The sequence below is a fragment of the Echinops telfairi genome, unplaced genomic scaffold (assembly GCF_000313985.2).
Source record: "Echinops telfairi isolate 266 unplaced genomic scaffold, ASM31398v2 ScPeMD7_7;HRSCAF=31, whole genome shotgun sequence".
In the NCBI taxonomy this organism is placed as follows: Eukaryota; Metazoa; Chordata; class Mammalia; order Afrosoricida; family Tenrecidae; genus Echinops; species Echinops telfairi.
In genome coordinates this window covers 9,615,207-9,631,170 of record NW_022103904.1, presented here as the reverse complement: position 1 = coordinate 9,631,170, position 15,964 = coordinate 9,615,207, and positions in this window count along the sequence as shown.

The window sequence follows — 15,964 nt, the reverse complement described above, 5'->3', positions numbered from 1 at the left end:
CTCGCACCACGTAGTTTACAATGATCAAATCAAGAGTATACTCGCACTGCATAGTTTACAATGATCAAATCAAGAGTATACTCACACTGCATAGTTTACAATGATCAAATCAAGGGTATACTTGCATCACATAGTTTACAATGATCAAATCCAGGTCTATTTTGTTTTACTCTCTCCCATCAACCATCCCCGAGCTTGGATTAATTAATTGTTATTTCTAATAAAGTGTAGTATTCCTCCCTCACTTTTCCATTTTAAAATTCCCCATCCTGTTGAAACACTGAAAGGTAGTTCTATGACCAATCAATCCATCTACCAAGAACCAAGATTTAACAGTTGTTGAATTTTTTTGTTTGTTTGATTTTTTTAAGATCACTTTATTGGAGCCTCAGCTCTTATAACAATCCATACATCAATTGTATCAAGCATATTTGTACATATGTTGCCATCATTATTTTCTAAACATTTGCTTTCTATTTGAGCCCTTGGTATCAGCTCCCGTTTTTTTCCCTCCCTCCTTCCTCCCACCCTTGTGTCCCCTTGATAAATTATAAATTACTTTTATTTTCATATCTTACAACAACAACAGTTGTTTTTTATAGTTGAGTACATATTAGGGATGTGGAAAAGCAGATTTTCATATACTTTTATCTACTTTTCCATCAGTTTCTTGACACACAAATACACAGATATCTTATTTCATAAAATTTATCAGTTTTATAGAAACTTTGTTAATGCACAATGGCATGACTGATGCAATACTTAAAGCAAGGAATCCAAGTTCACTCAGATAAAAGGACTGAACCAAAACAGCCGCTCACGTGAGGGGTGGGAGAGGTTATTTGCTACAACAACTGAAGCTGGCTCAGAGCAGTGCCCCTGGGGGTCTCTAAAAACCCCCACCAAGAGCCAAACCACCTCCACACATCTGGCTTTGGGTGCAGGCACCTGCCCACATCAAGCAGTCTTATGCCTCAGGGGAGAGGGGACCAGTGGCAGCATTGGGCCCTGGCCTTGGACTCAGGAGACCTTCCCAAGTGCTGATCCTCTGGTCAATGTTTCCTTGAACAGTAAATAATTCCGGGGCCAACTCCAATGGCCTTTTGTATTGAGAAAAGCCTACCACTATTGTTCTAGTTTGGTCAGGTTTCCTTGTATTTCTAATAGTTCATGCTTAATATACTTTTTTTTTTTAAGTTTGGCATACTAAAGTGCATGGTTCATTTTGAATTTTCACTTTTACCAAAGAAAAAGGATCCATTTGGCACCCTGGTTAATGACAAGAAGAATACACTGCTTTCTTTGTCTATGTGCTTTCTCACCTTCCGAAAGCAATAGGAAGTAAGTCATCTAGGTCTGGGGAAATTTAAATACCAGCCATGGTACTCCATTGAAATCGTTTCAGCTTGGAATATGACAAGTTATACTTCGGACCTAATATCTGTCTACTGATGTCTTCCTCGGTTAATATTAACATAGTGATTCCACCCTCTTTTGCTTTCAAAACTTAGATATACTAATTAGTGCTCAACTGAAGACATGGGAGCAATCCTCTGGAGCCTCTGAGCCCTTCCTCTGGACAAGTCTCCTCTGTGAGTAGTCTCTGCTCACTAGTCCTTCACGGGGTCAGTTCTAGCCACCAAGGCCTTGCTGTATTGTCCGTCCAGCTCCTCAACTCAGGGAGCCTCTGCCAGGCTTTGGTTTGGCTTTCCCTTCCCAGCCGGCTGGAAACACGCACTCAACAATAAGCTCAGGCAACTATCAAGTTCACCTTGCTTGTTTCCCACAGGGTCTTGGAACACCTAGTGCACAAAAATCCTCCTTTTCTCTCATCCTAGCACATCCTGTCTAGCTTGGTACACGTGTAAAGTGGAAAAGCAGAGCTGGTCCCTGGTACTCCCTCATGATTGGAAAAAGAAGTTCCTCCAGAAATTGGGTATTGAAATTAACCTTCTTTATAATTAGTTTTCTCACTTATATAATACTGCATAATAACCTTCCCTAAAACTGTGACTCAAAAGTATTATCATTTCTTTGTTCATGATTCTGTATGTTGGCAACCAGGGTTGAGTTCAGTTGGGCAATTCTTCTGCTCTATGTGGTATCATCTGTGCTAACTCATGCAACTGAAATCAATTCACAAGTCTACTGGAAGACCTCACTCACATGTCTGCGTATTGGTGCTATTAGACATTTTTATATGAGGACAGGTTATGTCAAGACTATTCATTTTCACCATTAAGTATATAGATCACACTTACTTTCCTTACTTTATCTTTACTAGTACTTTGTTTTGTGTGTGTGTATATATATATGTTTCCAAAAGGCCATGGAGAAAATAGACTTGAAAGATAATTGAATTTTTCCATAAACTTTCTGATGCCTCCTCATATATCTATGAGTATCCCTAGTAGCAGTATGGGTTAGATGTTGGGCTGCTAATGGCAAAGTCAGTGGTTCAAATCCACAAGACACTCCACGGGAGAAAGATGAGGCTCTTTGCTCCTGTAAAAATTTACAGTCTCAGAAACCTTAGAAAGGATCATTCTGACTTGGAACTAATTTGATGGCAGGGAGCTTAGTGTTTGGTTGTAGATCCATATCCCTCACAGCATGGGGGTTAACTCTGCTTTGAGGAGGTAGTTCTTCTCAAGTCCTATACTGAATACCTTCCAACCTCGGGGGCTCATCTTTGTGTACGCTCTCTTATAATGTTCCCTTCCTGTTCATGAGGTTTTCTGTGGCTAACTCCTCTGAACTGGACAACCGATTCCTTCTTGTTAATCTCTTCTTATTTGGAGACTGATAAAATGTGTTCACCTTCGGTGACTTTCTGCGCCTTGCTGGCCTTAGTCAGCCTTAGGTGACTGCTATTTGAAATAGCAGTGAGTACCTTCCAGCATCACAGCGACATGCGCACCACCACAGTGTGACAAGTTGAGAGATGAGTGGTCACTTAGAGCCCTCGGGTACACTCGACCTGAGCCATGGTATTTTTAATCACCTCGTGTGCATGTGCAAGCTTAATAATAAATAAGGAAGATTGAAGAATAATTGATGAATTTGAATTATGGTGTTTTCAATTAAAAGTACCTGCACAACCCAAACAAACAAATCTGTCTTGGACAAAGTGCAGCAGATGTCTCCCAAGAAGCTAGGATGGTGAGACTCCAGACATGTTATCAGGAGACCTCAGTCCCTGGGAAAGAATATTAAGCTTGGTACAGTAGAAGGCCGGTGAATAAAGAGAAGCCTGCCAACAAAACAGATTGACTGAGAAAATGGAGGAAACAATGCCAAATATAACACTCGGGAGACTGGTGCAGGCCTGGGCAGTATAGTGCACAGGGTTTCTATGAGTTAGACTGGACTTCCTGGAATTTAGCTACAAAAACAAGCAACATATCTGTAAGCCATATATATACATTACTATTGCAAAGACGGTCCATGCCTACCAAGATGTTCTATTGACCTTCTTCTATTCATAGCTAAGCTATGATCCCTAGCCCCTGCTCCAACCACCCTGCATTAAGTTGTGACCTGTAACAGCCCATGAAATAACTCACACAATCTTCGTCATTCCTACTTGCTCTCCCGTCAGCCTGAATGGAAGTGAACAGCCAAGCAGGGTGGAACCACGTGCTAGAAGAAGCCCATCTGCTGAAACCGCACCTGGATGTAAGCCGGCCAATCAGAATGTCTACGTTACACTAGATGAGTAAGGAATAAAACTGTATTTTGCTAACTCTGTGCCATCTTACACTTTTGGTACAACTAGTTACTTAGTCAAATTAATACAGTTAGCTTCAGGATTCAAAAACATGATTTAATCTGTGTTTCTATCTTGTTTGAGTAAAGAGCAAAATAGTATCATTTTATCCATCCAACACTGATGGTTTGTTTGGTGGTAGAAATCTCACCTTCCATGCAAGAGGCCCAGGTCCAATTTCTGGCCAATACACTTCGTGCGCAGGCATGCCCTGACTGTTAGTGGAGGCTTGTGTGTTGCCATGATGCCGAACATGATGCCAAGGGGTCAGCAAAGCTTCCTCACTAAGATGGATTAGAAAGAAGAGCCAGGGGATCTACTTCTGGAAAATCAGCACTGACAAGCCTATGGAGCGCAAAGGTCCAGTCCACAACTCATTATGAATGTGGCGCAAGAATGAGCGGCGCTCCATGCCAGTCTACGTGGGCTGCCACGGACGGGGGCTGGCTGCGTGACAGGCAGCTAATAATACAATTTAAAATGAAGACCCTATTCACTTTCTATTTCTTTGTCCCTGCTCACAGAGTTGTTATTTTGTTACTGTAACATCATATAATTTCACATGTTAATATTACATAATATAAGATGTCACAGACACTGTAGTATAACAATGTTATTTTATTACTGTAATATCATATAAAGTAATATGTTAATAACATAATGATGTATGTTGATATGATGTGTTGAATACAATGCAGTACAACATAATATAATTTTAAATAATACAAGGTAGTTTTAGAAACTTTGTGGGATAAAATAGAATTGAAACTTAATGAAATTCTTCTATGAACTCTTTGAAGTCCCTTTGTATAAAATGTGATTTTTCAGTCCTGATATATGCTATTGCTAATACATTAATATTTTTATACCACATATATATTTTAAGGATAACATTTGATCTTTGCACTCAGTTTTGTGTTCAGAATGACCACAGTTGTGTAGGCCTGTCTTTTGAAAAATAGTTTTATTGACATATAATTCACATATTATGCACTTCAATATGCACTTCTGTCATGTTGAAAAGAATTATACACCCTTCCTTCACTAGAGTCACTTCTAGAATATTTTCTTTCTTGTACTCATTAGTTCCCCCATTTCCCTCCAACCTCCCTTCTTTACCCCCATCCCCCAAAGCTATTAATCCAGTTACTGTTTTTTTAGATTTACCCTCCCTGGATTTCATACACTGAAAAATATACACACAAAAAAAAGCTTTACAAATAATAAGAAGAACAAAATAAACCAGAGAAAAACCTCAAGCAAAAAGAATGCAGGAAATACGAAAAACTAGAACAAATAAAAAAATGGGTCAAAGGGGAGATCAAATAATGTGTTGGAGTTTCTCCTAACTGGTTCTGTAACTATCTACTTTCCATTGCCCTCTGCACAAGAGCCAGGCTAATCGCATCCCTGGTCCATGGACAGAGGGATTCACCAGAGACTAACTCCTCATGTATTTCCATTCACATTTTTTTATATAAACCAACTTTAAAATGGGTCAAAGGAGAGCTCAAATGATAAGGTATTGCATTTTCCCCTGAGTGCACTTGCCATAGTGAACTTTACAATGCTCTCGGATAGCAACGCTATCCACATCCCTCAACTATGATCAGAGGGCATTCATCAGAGGTTTAATCCATGTGTGGACCCTTGTGCTAGTCTGGGTACATTAGAGAAACAAATCTACAGAAACTCATAAGGGTAAGTGCACATCAAGAAAACATCCCAACCCAGTGCTGACCAAGCCCACAAGTCCAACATTAGCCCATTAACCCATATGTCCAACACCAATCCACAAAGTCCTCCTCCATCTCACAAAACAGACACAATGATGCCCACTGCAGGAGGAAAGCCGAATCACTGAACGTGTAAGCATCTCAGCGCTGGCAGGGGTCTCCACATGGCTGCTCCAGCACCCAGGGCTGCATCAGGGTAGGTCCATGCCGCTTCTCCTCAGGGATGGCTTGCAGGAAGTGAGCCTTGCCAGCTGAAGCAAGGAACTGGCAAAGGCAGCTGCACCCTGGTCCAACTATCACAAAGCAAGAGACCTGAGAACTCAAAAGGTGAGGGTCACCAAGCCATTTATCTCTCCGCCCTTCAATTAACCCCACCTGCATTTATCGGCCAGGTTGGCACAATAAACTTTAACTATCTCAACCCTTCTAATGGATTTTGGGCTTCCACTGTCATCCATAGTCTTCTGCAAACTAGGTATTCACAATTTAAGCTCATATCATTCCCTCCTTCAGATTTGAATTACATTGCTTTCATTCTTGAGTCAAACATGTAGCCTTAGTTGATGTCTCACTTGATGGCTGCTTGTTGTAAGACAGTGCGTAGTCTCCTGTCTTACCATCTCATTTGTGCCAGTGCTTCTTCTCTCTAATCTCTTAAGAAACGTAACATTTTCTTCACGTGTTCATAATTCTGTTCCCTCTCTCCAGTTAACTACCAAATCAAAACCACACTCGGCCATCGAGTCAACGTCGACTCAGCGACCAGGACAGGATGCGTCCCAAGCCTGTAACCACTCACCACCACGGTTCCTTCCAGTTAGCCAGGGTACATCTTTAAAACTTTGGACATATTTGAACACTTTTTTATTCTATTGTTAATAAGATATTTTGTCATTCAAGATTTTGGGTGAGGAAATTCTTAGTGATAAATCTCCATGCACTAACTTGTTTAGACCACGGAAGCTTTCCAATCTGTATAATTTGGTCTCTTGTCAGGTGAGGAAAGGCCTTAAAGGTTGTCTTTAGGGTTTGTTGTTTGCTTCAATTGTCCTTGTTTTCTGCACAAGAGAATCAGCAGCCCGTTGGTTTCCTTCACAACTTAAAGACATTATCACTTTTATATTTCGGTCCCTTTGCCCTGCACTTGGAGACTTTCCCCTGGGGCTGTTCCTGCTGCCATTTACACTGTGGGGCTCATATTTATTTTGCATTATTTTGCATTCTCTGTCATCATGTGTGCTTTTGTTCTTCAGTTTCCTGAGTGTCCTTGAGTTCATCTCTTTGGCCAATCTCATTTTTAAAAAATTCTCAGCTTGTCTGTCCTTGTACATGTTTGTCTTCCATTTGCTATTGGGACTCAGAAGTAAAAAAAGAAAAAACAATTTTTTTAAATCCCAGTAAAAGATGTAGGAGCCATGGTGGTATAGTGGTAAAGCATTGGGCTGTGAGCCTCATGGTCAGCAATTCAAAACCACCAGCAGTTCCTTAGGAGATACACTGGGCTTTCTACACCCCAAACAGTTATAATCTCAGAAACCCACAGGGGGTTGTTATGAGTCAGCATTGACTCAATGACAGTGAGTGAGTGTGTAGAAGATGTGCTCTCCCTGTACGTTCCCTTATCAACTTCTCTCACTACATGAAGGTTAGAACTCCCCCTGGAGTAACCAGGTTATGTAGTACTTGTTGTTTAACTGGCTTTTATAACCCTTTCACTCTGCACAAGTGTTGTGGCCCAATTTTTCAAATAAGAAATAAACACTTTTACAATTTCATATGTAACTATCATATGCATACAAATCACATGGCTAGAAAGTGATCAAAACCTCTTATCTAGAAGCTCATTAATTCTGAAGCAGAAATCACAACTGAAAGATACCGTAAAGTGTGCCACTGAATATATTGAGGTAGCATGATGTTCCCTGGTAGACCACCACCTATGATACACAGCCAGGAGCTGGGTTATAGGCAACACATGGGAGCCAACTTGGTGAAGCTTTGATCAGATTAAGGTGTTTTGCTTTTCCCCCAATAAGTCTCTTTCCATGAAATTTTAAGCAAGGATATTATTAAACACTTCCTGAGCACACAGTGCTATCAAAAGCCATTTTTCATTTGCAGTGACTACACTAAGCTGTGTGGAACCTGTGACCATATGACTTCTGTTTGCATGGTGTTTTTCTTCTGGGAGCTGTGATTTTCTGAATGTATGTGAGAGTCAAAGAATTGTATTCAGGTTGGGAAGGCGCCTTAGGGTTTCAGTGGTTACTGCGAACTGAAAGGTTGGTGGTTCAAACCCATAAGCTGTTTCGTGAGAGACAGGTGAGACAGTTTGTGTCCATAAAGGTTTCAGCTTAGAAACCCTATGAGGCAGTTCTACTCTGAAGAGGAACACGCTCAATAGCAGCAGGGGTTTATTCAGATTGAGGGGTGCATGGTTAGACACATTTGGCTGCTATCTAAAAACTTGGAGGTTGAGCCCATTCAGAAGCACCTCGGAAGAAAGGCCTGGCTATCCGCCTCCAAAAAGTCAGGCATTGACAACCCTAATGGAGTGCATTTCTGTTGACACCCAAGGGATTGCCATGAGTCAGAACCAACTAGATAGCAACGATGCTTTTGCTCAGGTCACAAGAGACTGACTTTGAAGAGCATCACTGAGAGGACAGGGGGACTACAGGAGAGTCTGCCACCCCAGAATACTTGGAACTAGAGAAGGAAGGAATACTCTGGCCTCAGAAAGGAGTGGATCAGGATCCAAGCAGGCAAATCATGTGGGGCACCAGGGTTTCCAGGCTTAGGGGAGACTCCTTAGTGCTGAGCAACTTTCAAGAAATCCTGAGGAGCCTTGCGACAGTAGCATATCTTCTGGTTCCCAGTGTGAAACCATGGGCTCCTTATGGAATATATTGGGAATTGTGTATGATCTTAGGTCAGTCGTGGAGCCCAGGTAAACTCAAAATCCAAATTGTCTCTCAGCATTGCAATTAAATTTGCTTTAGAAAATAAGAGATGCTTATTCTCACATTCTGTGTGAGAGAAAAGAGCCCTGGTGGTGGTGAGTCACTGGGCTGCGGACACAAGGTCAGCAGTTTGAAATCACCAGGATCTCCAGGGGAGAATGATGGGGCTTTCTACTCCCTTAAAGAGTTAGAATTGAGAATGATGATGGCAACAAATGTACAAATGTGCTTGACACAATGGATGAATGTATGGTTTGTTAAGAATTGTATGAGCCCCCAATAAAATACTTTAAAAAAAAGAGTTAGGGTCTTAGAAACACAAAGAGGTAATTCTACCCTGTTCTATAGGATTGAAATAAGTCAGCATTGAATTGATGGCAGTGAGTTTGGTTTGGGTTCTGGTGTTTAGTCATTGAGATTAAACTTAAGATAAAACCTGAGACAGGTTATTTTGACTTGTTAATTCTCAAATAAATAAAATAGGAGCAGTCATCCATACTTGTAGGCTTGTTTCAAAGATTTAGAATGTACTGTGTGTTGGCCCGGGGCTTAACCATTAGTCTCAGCACATGAAACTATGGGCTATTTTAAGGCCATCACTTGTTTTCTAGTACTTGTATTCTCCCTTGTTCTGCTTCCTGTCTTTCTTTTATTGTGAGCTGGGTGAAGCTTCACAGTGCAGATCCTCAGGGTAACAGCCAGCAGCTCATGCACAGTTTGTTCCATCTAATTCACTGCAATCCTCTCAATATAAATCACTTAATCCACTTCCTGCCGTGTTTCCTGTTTCCAATCTTCCTTCTTTCGAAGCCATTCAGAACTTCGACCTTGTGTAAACACTGCCTGTTTGAGCTTAAATGGCAAATTATTCTGAGGTGTGCATGCTTCCTGGTCTTCATGTTCTTATGAGACTGTCTATTGTTCACGGAAAATGGAGCCACAGGTGTGAGTTCCCTTCCAGACAGGAGGTGGCACCAGTCAGATCATTAAGCCTGGTCTCTTTAACTATTTATTTGCCTACAATCTGTGGATTGGTCGTTTGTGCTGGGCTAATCTGGGCTGTCTTCTGCACTAGGCAGGGGTCAACTGATATCAATCAGGGCTCTCTTGTGGTTTTAGAGGATAACTAGTCAGTCTGCCGGGGCCCCTTGATTCACTTCCATGTGGCCTGTCATCCACCATCTCTCAGATACCAAGTTCAACAAGAGAGAGCCTATTCCTATATACCAGAATGTTACAAGCCTCTGCATTACATTTTTTAATATCCTATGGGTCAGTTTCAGACATGGGGCTAACCGACATGACTTCAGTATTGAGTCTACCTATTTGCGGGTAAGGTTTGAGCCAATTTTTGCAGTTTCTCAAAGATACGGTGGGCTCAACATATTCATCAGCTCCATAAATGGGCATGGATGGCTGTCTACTGGGTTCCAACATCTTGGCTGAAGGTCAGATTTGGAGACATCTGTATTCTATGCTGAGGTGTCAGGAGTGGATGAGGCCAATTGAACAATCGCAATTAGTCTTCACGGAGAACTTGCGATGGGTCAAGCTCTGTGCTAGCACTCTATGAGCATTAGACAGTCATAACATCAACAAAGACAGCTTTGTGATTTGATGCTGACTCATGGTGACCTTGTGTGTTGTAACCTCTAACTGTATTCCCTAAGGCTTTCAAGGTTGTGACCTTCAGAAGCGGATCACCAGGCCTTTCTTCCGAGACACCCTTGGATGGGTTCAAATGGCCAACCTTTCAGTTGTTAGTGGAGGGTTTTAACCATTTGTGCTATCCACCCAGGTGCTCTTTTAAAAGCTTAAAAAATAATGATAATAACATCTCATTGCTATCGTGTCCATTCCTACACATAAAACTAGAACACAGTAAAATTGTCCCTGTGGGTTTCCAAGACTGTAACTCTTTATCGAAGAAGAAAGCTTCATCTTTCTCCCACAGAGCAGTTGGTGGTTTTGAACTGTTGACCTTGCAGTGAGCAGCCCAACATATAACCCACTATACTACCAGGGCTCCTTTTTATAAACGTAAGAATCAATTAATCCTCACAATAAAGCTTGAAGGTACATAGGTATGAATCCCATTTCCCTCTCTTATTCTCCATATTACTCTGAGCAAATTATTTTAGTTCCGAGCTTCATTTTACTCCTCCTTAAACTGAAGCTTGTTGTCAGGATTGAATGAGGGGTTTATTTTAAGACCTGGCAGATTGCAAGCATTTAAAGTGAATTGTCATCATTCTTGTAGCACAAAAAAGGTGAAGCTCCAGTAGGTCAAATAGTTTGATAGAAGCCAAATAACTACTAGACACTGCAATGAGAATCTGAATTCAGATTTTTCTGACTCCAGTCTGTAATTTTGCCCCTTAGCTAGTGTGCCAGGTTTAGAGGTGGACTGATTGACTGTTGACCACAGCATGGCATTCCTCCAGAAAAATGCTTTTAGAAAATACCCATGTTCATATGTATAGAAGTTGGCAACCATGCATGTGTCAGGCACACCAACACGCTGAGGGAGCTTTCACATCAGTTTACGTGGACTGGCTGCTCCAGCATCCTGGGTCCTCACCCACACCTTGGATGCACTCAGCTTCTGCCCATGCATAATTAGGGGTTCCCCTTTTCTTAGGCAAATGACCCTGCCAAGTTTTCAATAGTTTTAGTTTCAGATTCAAAAACGTATGTGTGTGGGGAGGGGGGGAGGGGGCGGGATGAGAGTGTGTATGGTGTTTTATCAGTTATTTTATTTATTTACACTTGAAATCTTCATAAGAGTAGTCTAAGGAAAGTTGGAAACACAATGTCAATACACAAGATAAACATGATGTGGTAGTTACATATTCTGTTGTGAATTTGAGAAGATTAAGAGTGAAGGGGTGGAGTTTAGCCTGTCAATCAGATGGTAGCTTGATGACCTCATTTGGAGGCACTAAGGAGATTAATAGCTTGCTGGAGGCAGGAAACAGGCTCACTCCCTCGGAGAGAGTGCAGCTGACAAGACTCATGGAGCTACACTAGTGTCCTGAGCTGGTAGTGCCACGTGGAGACCCCTGCCAGTGCTGAGATGCTTACAATGCAACTGGGTCCACAATACTTCCCATCCACTGACCTGTGATCTTCCTGCATTCCACATCATTGCAAGTGTTTTGCGAGTCTGGAGGATTACAGATTGGTATCGGACATTTGGGCTAATATTGAATTTATGGACTTGATCTGGACTGGGCTGAGATGTTTTCTTAATGGTCAACTGCTCTTGTATGTAAAGTTCCTTCTTATAAACACAAATTCTACGAATTTGTTTCTCTAGTCTACCTGGACTAACACATACGATATTAAAAATAACTCCAAAAATACAAAACTCACTGCCAAGTCTATCCCAACTCATAGAGATGCTATAAAACAGGGGAGAACTGCCCCCTATGGATTTCTGAGACTGTTAACTCTTTATAGGAGTAGAAAGCCTTGTTTTTCTTCCTTGGAGCAGCTGGTGGTTTTGAACTATTGACCTTCTGGCTAGGAGCCCAATGAGTAATCACTAAGAACAAAAGGAACATAAGCCAGAAAACTTGGATGTCAGGTGGTTTCAGTTAAACACTGAGTAGGCTTGGAGGTAAACTGTGTTAGTTCTGGTGCCATAGCATGTTAAGCATTGGGCTACAAACTGAAAGGTCAGCAGTTCAAACACACCAGCTGTTCTTTAATATACAAATGATACACCCTGCTTCCATAAAATTTACAGCCTCTAAAAAAGCCTAAGGAGTACAGGAAGGTGTAGGGTGGAGTGGGGGGTTGTTAGTCCGGGTTGACTAGAGAAACAAATCCAGTAACAATCTTATGTGTTTATGAGCACTTTATATCAAAGCACAATTGTATATTGAGAAAACATCCCAGTCCAGTGCAACTCAAGTCCATAAATCTGACATTAGCCCATATGTCAGGTACTAGTGCATAAATTCCTCTTTAGACTCATGCAGCACATGCAATGATACCAAATACAGGAAGATCACAGGCCAGTGGTGGATCCAGTGGTGGTGGAAGCATAGCCCTGGTGCAGGTCTCCACACAGCTTCTCCAGCTCCAGGGCTCTGGCTGCCCTCTGCATGGCTCCATGTGGCTTGTCATCAGGAATGTAAAGCAGGGAGAATGTGTGTCCTGCCTCCAGGGAAGAAGATAAGAGTTCCCAGAATCCTCAGGATTAAGCTAGACCCACAAGGAGGAATCAGGCTGTGACCTAATTGACAAGGTAGACTCCACCCTTTTGCTCAAGTTGACAGGGGATTGTATAACTGCCAGAGGGGGCCGGGGGTGGGGGTGGGGGTGGGGAGCTGCTAGCAATGATGACTGTACAACACCACTTGAGGGGAACGAATAACAGAATTGCAGGTGAATATTGGATGGTGTAAGAAACAGCAAAATAATAATAATATATAATATAATAATAAGGGTTCCTGGGAGCAGGGGAAGGAAGAGATAAAGGGGAGCTGTTATCAAAGAGTTCAAGAAGAAAGAAAATGTTTTGAAACTGATGGTGGTAGCAATTGTACAATTATGCTTGATCTAACTGAATTATGGATTGTTTTACTATCTGTAAGAGCTCCCAGTGAAAAACTAATTAATTAAAAACCATATGGACCAATTCTACTCTGTCCTATAGGATCACTGAGTCAGTACACTGTGTTTGGTATTTTGGGGTTAATGTATATGAAGTATGCTAATAATCATCTCAATTGCATTCTATGGTACATTTTATGTCAGGTTATGGATCTTTTATCTTTTTCTACCCAACAAATAAGAAAAAATGTTTTAAAAAGAAAAACTTCACAGATGAATAGTATACGAACTTCACGCTTAATCTGTTACAGTCATTGATCCATATAATAATCATGACTTGAAAATGAATTTGTATGCTAGCATTTTTCACAGACATTTAAGAAGAACATTAAACAAGGTTTTGACAGATTTGGGCCAACAAGTAAATCTTTATTGAAAAAAAAGAATCTTATTTTAAGAAATGCTCTTCTCTTAGAAGAAATGTTAATTATGTCCTGAAGCATCGATATCTTCAAGGAGAGAACTTAGAGGACAATCTTTGTCATAGTTTTATGCAAAGAATGCAATGCTCTTTCAAATGGAGGTGACTGCTCCTGTGGTCCCGTGAAAGTCACCAGAGCAGATTGTAGGACAGTTTCGAAAGGAAGCCATTTCTACTGATGTGCTTGCACTGGTGTGCACTCACAATATCAGAGGTACCCTTAACCAAGTCATTAGTCCTCATGCCATGCAAATTTAAATTTTATTTTCAGTCATCTAGCACCTTTATCTTTTCCCAAGGTATTTTGGACCTATCAGTTAATGAACTTTTATTTTTAATCCAGTTATTTTCTTAATACAAAATCTCACTGACTTTCTTTTGAACCTAATGCTACATTAAAGCTGTAAGCATACTAGAAACACCTGGGAACCTACTGCCGAAAATCAGCCAATGAAAACCCTATGAATCTCAACACTCAACTCCACAACCTGACATGGGATGGCACAGACGTCTATGTTAGACAGGGTTCTCTAGAGAAACAACACCAGGATACTTATGATTTTATATATATTTATATAGATAGATGCAACATTAGAAATAAACAGCTAATTTGTCTGTAGAGCAGTACAAATGGCTCAGTGCAACTCACCTCCGTGAGACACCTAATACACTGGCAGTGCTTCAAGTCCTGAGGGCCGCCGGGTGCAAGTCAAGGAAGCTGACAGCTGAGACCTGTAGAACAATTCAGCCTATCCGGCCACACGCAGCAAACAGCTAGGCAGATCACCAACAGTCAGCCAGATGACACGTCTGACAGTCCCCAGCTCAAGCGATGTACACCAGTAATGTGAAGCATGTCTTGAAGGAACTTCAAACTACAGAGACACTGTCCATGGGTTGGGTGTCCCACAGGTAGCGTAGCTCACAATTTGAGACAGGGAACCAGCTAAGGCAGCCACACACTGGTCCGATCATTAAAGAGCAAGAGACAGAAAGGCGAGGCTCAACAAGGCATTTATGTCTCTGACTTTCAATTAATCCCACATGTGTTCATTGGCCAGATGGGCACAATAAACTAACTACATCACAACCTTCTATTAGTTCACCTTTTCTATCCTTCACCAGAAGTTGTAATTACCCTGAAATGTTTATAGTTCCCACATATGCATAGATTGCTAAGCAATATGTTGTTCACCATTACTTATCTTAACAGTGGCATAATAGAATTCTCTGTAATTTGATTTTTATTCACTCAAGAGTAAGGTGAACAATTGTTTCTAAATTAGTCCTGTTGGCACTGTGGGCTAGTCGTTGAGCAGCTTACTGTAAGGCTGCCAATTCAAGCCCACCAGCCGTTCCATAGGAGAACGATGAGGCTGTCTGCTCTGATAAAGATTTGCAGTCACAAAAATCCATTACAAGGTCACTGTGAGTTGAAATTGCCTCAATGGCGCTCTGGGTTTGGTTTTGGTTTGACTGAGTGTTCCGAAGATTTATTCATTTTCTTCTGCTTTCACGACTATGTGGTATGTTATATAAATATGCTATAATACATTTGTTTATACTCTTGTCAGTGTCTATTTGGGTTGAGTCTAATGTATTTAAATATCAAATAATGCTGCTATGAGCATATCTGTACATGACTTCAGGAGTGCATATTCAGAAGTCCGGTATTTTTCACAGATATGAGAGTGGAATTTCTGGACTTAGGAAACTAAGTGTTCCCATCAGCAGCATGTCAGTGTTTGTTTGTTTTCCATGCTAGCAGTTGACACAGTCAAGTTTGTGGGGTTTTATCGAATTCATAAAATGTATTTTTGCTTTGTATTTGCCTGACAGCTGAATTTTTTTTTTCATCTACCTATCCATCCTGTCAGGAGAAAGATGAGACTTCCTACTCCAACAAGGAGTTAGAGCCCCAGAATCCCACAGGGGTAGTTGCACTCAGTCAAACAGGGTCGCTATGAGTCAGAACACCTCCATGGCAATGAATATGGTTTGGATTTCACCCTGTTATATACCATGAAAAGCCAAAGAACCAAACGCCATGCCAGCACGTCGATTTTGACTCATGGTGTCCTATAGGACAGGGCAAAGCTATTCCTGTAATTTCCCAAACTGAAACTCTTTACAGGAATAGAAAATTTTTCTTCCACAAGTGGCTGTTGATTTTGAGCTGTTGACCTTGTGGCTAACAGCCTAACATGTAACCCCTATACCACCCGATCTTCTCTATACATAGTGGGAGAGAGGGGGGCCTTCAAATAAATTGTAGTATGTATCTACAATTTATCTTTCTATATTTTTTTGTCTTCTTTTCTACAAAAGCCTGTTTATACTTTGCTCATTTCCCATTGGGTTAGCTATCTTTTCTTTCTAAATTAATCACAAGGATTCTTTATATTTATTTTTCATTTTTCATCAGTAACATGTACTACAAATATTCTCTCAG